The following is a 4,983-nucleotide window of genomic DNA, read 5'->3' on the forward strand; positions in this document are numbered from 1 at the left end:
CGTGCTCTCTGCATGTCTGCAAGAGATCCTGCCTGCACCTCTGCAAACCTCCATGCCAAGAGGATCAGGTCAGAGGTTGTTTGCCCCTTTCCCAGCACCCTGGGAAGATCTAGAAGCCTCTCAACAGCTGAACAGTTCCAAGACTGCCACAAAGGAGCCAGAGACTATCTGTAAAGCTTTACTGCTCTGCAGTGAGTAGCAGGAACTTTCCCTAGGGCTCCAGGCTGCCTATTTATAAGTGTGACAAAGCCATTTTTTGGCCAAATCTTTCCAATTTTCTGATTCTCCTAAACAAATGAATTGCCCATAAACATCCCAGTGAAGATTTTCCTGACAGAATTAGAACCCAAATTTAACCACTTTACATAGAGTTTGTGGACAGGGCTTTTTGGAAATAAAATAACTACATATTTTAGAATTCCTGCCTTGGTAATTGCCACAACTACATCATCCACCCAGCCACTTTCATGTTCTCAGCCTTCCGCAGCACTGAGTGTTAGTCTTTGTGACAGCCTGGGTGACACAGGGATTTCCTGCAGTGTGGAGGGTTCATGCCAGTGGTCTCCTGGAGTAGTAATAGTTATGGGAAGAAAATGTCACAGAACAAATCCTTCCTCATTCTGGCAAAGCTGAAATGGACAGCAGTTTGTGAGGTTTCTGGTGATGTAGGTGCAGTGTTTAAACAGCTTAGACAGCTGTATTTGCTATGCCTAAGCCAGATCTGGTTTCACCACATGAAGAAAGGTTTAGACAACATCTAATGTCCATGTATTTTGTTCTAAAGAAGTTAACAGCATTTCACAGGCTGCTGGAGACTGAGCTGTTATGTCATTGCTCCAGGGAGAAGTGACATTGTAGGAGAATCATTGCTCTTTCTCTCGTAGTTTCAATAGCATCAGATAATTTAGCAAGAGACAATGGCCATCCCAACTGCACTTGGGATGCTCAGGCTGGACCAGATGACATCTTGAGGTCCTTTCAGTCAATATTTCTACAGTCCATAGAAGACCTATTCCATGGCTGGAATGCTCCTCTCACTGCTGGCTCCTCTCACTGCTGGTGAGAGGAGGAATTCCCAAAGCTGATGACAGAACCACTGTCCCAGATAAAGCCACTGTGGAGGAGAAGATTGCCACTAGCCAGCACCTCTTCCAGTGACCTCCTCTTCTGACCTTTTTCTGCATTCACTTTTGTAGTCACTTGTTTTAAGAGGATCATGAGGTGGTGACATGACTGGGTGGAAAACAGGACTGGGAAGGAGGTATCAGGTTGGCAGCAGGGAAGCTCTGACCATGACACTTGTCTCCCCACATGATTCTCCCTCCCTTTGTTCACCTGCAGTGGTGCCTTTGTTCATGGAGTGGATGAAGGCCATGGGTCATGCATGAGGTGTGCTGCCATGCAAGGCAAACACCTTAGCTCTGCCTAGTTAGTGCTTTGCCTTACTTGCATGTAGAAGCATGGCCTGCCTGCAGGTTTCCATCACAATTCCTTCCCTCAGCTGCTCCTCAGGTGGTGTGTCCTCCTCACTGCATGTAGCACCTGATGTTTCCCAAGAGCCTGAGCAGCCTTTCTGGTCTCAGTACAGCTGATGAGATAACTGCCATACATCCTTACTGAGAGCTCTTTAAATGCATTGGCTGCAGTTTCCAGGAAGATTAATCTGCAGAAATTGAAGTAAAAAATCACTTAAATTTAACATTCTTTCTCTGTCTTGGATCTGAACAACAGCTTCTCTGGATGTGAGAGTAAAACTTCCAAAAGGACTCTGGGGATAGAGTGAGCAGTGTAGGTGTCAACCTGGTTCCCCTGCTAACATTGTCTGAAACTTGGCTGCAGTTAGCAGAACCCATCGGCCACTACACAGCTCCCGCCCTCCACCCCCATCGGTTTTGTGCCCTGCAGTGGGCAAGAGGCTGTTACCTGTCTGGTGGGAACAGTGGTGGCCCTGCTAGGAAGATTCTCTTTTCAGTCTCTGGGTTCTGGAGCTGAATTTTATCCTGACCCTCTCTATTGTGACTAAGCACTGATGGAAATCTTCCATCTCTACTGAGGTTTTGGACACACAGTAGCAAAGCAGAGCTGTGCTTGAAAGGAGAGGTTCAGCCAGGCTCTTTAGGAAAAAGCAATCCTGTTTCTTTAAAGTATAACCTCAGCATATGGAAATCCTGTAGATTAACACCTGCTTGGAGCATGAACATTTGTTTCATCAGACTACTTGTTAGCATGTGCAGACCAGATAATATTTTCCAGAATGTTTTTATTCTGGAGTGAGATATGGAGCCTTTTGGTGCCAGGATGTCCTGGGTTTGTCTAGGATAGGCTTAGTTTTCTTCCTGGAGGCTAGCATAGCTGGTACAGTGCTGTGTGTAAGAACAGTGTTGATAACACACTGATGTTTTAGTTACTGATCAACAGTGTTTATACCAAGACAAGGATTTTTCAGCTTCTTGTGCCCTGCCAACAAGAAGGCTGGAGTGGGATGAGAAGTTGGGAGGGTGGACACAGACAGGACAACTGACCCGAAGTAGCCAGATTAATGTTCCATATGTCATCATGCCCAGTACAGACTGGAGGGAGCTGGCTGGGATGGGCGGTGAGCAATGGCATTGTACATCACTTGTCTTTCTTAGGCTTTATTTCACTCTCCTTCTGTTATCTTCCTTTGTTATTACTATTATTTTACTTATATTTAAATTATTCAGCTGTTCTTAGCCCCACAGCCTTTTCTTGTTCTCAGTTCTCCTCCCCATCCCACCAGGGGCAGGGAGGAGCAAGCAGCTGCACACCATTGAGTTGCTGGCTGGGGTTAAGCCATGATATAGGATCACACAAGACAACGACGATGGCAGTAATAGTGGTAGTAGTAATGACTTTTCTTGATTATGAATAAACCTGAAAATATTGGAAAAGTTCTGGTTTATGTTTTGTGTTTTTACTTTGTGAGACAAACATGAGTTTGCAGTGCATCATTTGTTCCTGCCTCACAAGCTGTTCCAGTACACTAAGACTTCCAGGGTGTAGTTTAGCCCTGCTTTGAGAGATGACTTGATTACAGCATATAAGCAAACCACTGGAAATCCAGAGCTGCTTAATCTAGCAGAGGAGGAATAACATGGCAGAAAAGCTAAGAGTTTAAGTCTTATTAGCAATGAATACTGTTTTGACAACACATGCAAGTAAGATTGGAACAGATCAAAATCATGCCTTCTCCATTACTTTGTCTTCAGAAGAGGCACCTGAATGTTTAATGCAGTGGCAGAAGTTTTCAAAGAGACCTTTAAACAGTAGAAATCTGTAGGGGCAGCAGCAGCTGAGGACCAAGCCCATCTGCTGTAGCATTGACAATGTCTGCTTCACTTTCTAGCCAGCTCGTGCAGCTTCCGAAGGCTGTTCTGTACTGCAGGAGCCATCGACAGTAACCAGAGTCACTCTTACTCCTAAAGGCTGCATTATTGCCCTCAGTTTTGATGACCTTTGATATAACTCTGTAAATGTCCCATAGTGCTGCTGTGCTGGCAGGGTGCACTCCAGTGTTCCTATTGCACCTGTCTGTCAGCTGGACTGAATTTTCCCACAGGCTTTCCTCACACCCTGTTGTTGCCTCTGAGCCTGACTCAGCCTGAGGGGCACAAGACTTTTTCTGAGAGCATGCATGGTCCATGTGAGCTGCTGAAAGCACAGGCACTAGCTGTGGTTTAGACCCTGGGGCTTGCTGATAAGCTGACACACAGTAAGAGCTTGCGGAGAGAACTAGAGTAAGTTGGTGGGCAGGTTACCTCTTGTCTGCAAGGTGCTCAGTGGACTGGAAGGTTTGGGACTGGAGGCATTTCAGTGGCGTAGCAAGGTGCTGCCAGAACAGACCCTTTGAACACAGGATAAAGTTACTAGGATTTGTTCTGCCTTTTTTTTTTTACTTCATTTGACCTGTCTGCACATGTCTGAGCCTGAAATTCCAAACCAATCTTTAATCCTTTCTCCTCCAGAGGCCTTGGAGGTGGAAAACAAAGTTGTGGTAAATCATATCGTTAGACTTTAATAGCCAATAAACAGTAAGCAGCATTTTTTCTCCCAAGGGAGCTATTTAATGTTTAATGAAAATGCCAATTTGCATAATTCACTGGCAGTATTAAGGTCACCATCAGTCTGTCACTAGGATAACGGGGCAATTACTTAAGATAACTATCTTCCAGCCATAAAAGCATGCTAACTTGCTGAAAAGGACAATTTGAAATGATTGTATTTTAATTATTCCATTGCCTCTATTCTGGTTTTAAGACTGCCACAACTTCTGCAGCAGAGCTCTCAGAGCCATGTATCACTTTCTCAAAGGCAGTGAGACCCAGCACACCAGGCTTCTGTCCTAGCTCCTACTAACCTTTGGTTTGCACCACTCTTTTCCATCTGTCTTGTCCACCTTCAGTGTTTGCCAGTTAACACCTGCAAACTGAGTCGAATGGCAACACCAACCACAAATATGAAACTCTGGAGGAATCAGAGTGAAGGACCAGCATACAAGAAAGTGTCAGGCAAAGACACAGTGGTCCCACACCGTGTCCCCTCCGAACCTGGTGAATGTGTTCACTCTGGGTTGGGGACAGGAAGGCCTTGCTCAGGCAGACCCCTCTGTCATACTCTGCCACCAAACCCTGTTGGATCATGAACAAAATATTATCCAGATAAGAACACATTTCTTTTTCTGTTGTGGTTTAAGAGGAAATAGAGAGACTCTTTGTAAAGCACAGCCAGGCCAGTAGCTGCAAACCTTGCTGAGCCTTTGCACAGCTAAGTCCATGTAAGGACTTAAACACCAATACACTCAGGAGGAGGCAGCTTATGGAAACATCTGCTGAAGTAGTGTGTGAACTCCAGCTACTGACTCCACTACAACAGGCTGCTTAGTGCCAGGGGCCACCACACCAGCCTGCTTTCACCTGGGATGGGGTTCATTTTATTCCCAGTAGCTGGTACAGCACTGTGGTC

The sequence above is a fragment of the Pogoniulus pusillus genome, chromosome 23 (assembly GCF_015220805.1).
Source record: "Pogoniulus pusillus isolate bPogPus1 chromosome 23, bPogPus1.pri, whole genome shotgun sequence".
Taxonomy (NCBI): Eukaryota; Metazoa; Chordata; class Aves; order Piciformes; family Lybiidae; genus Pogoniulus; species Pogoniulus pusillus.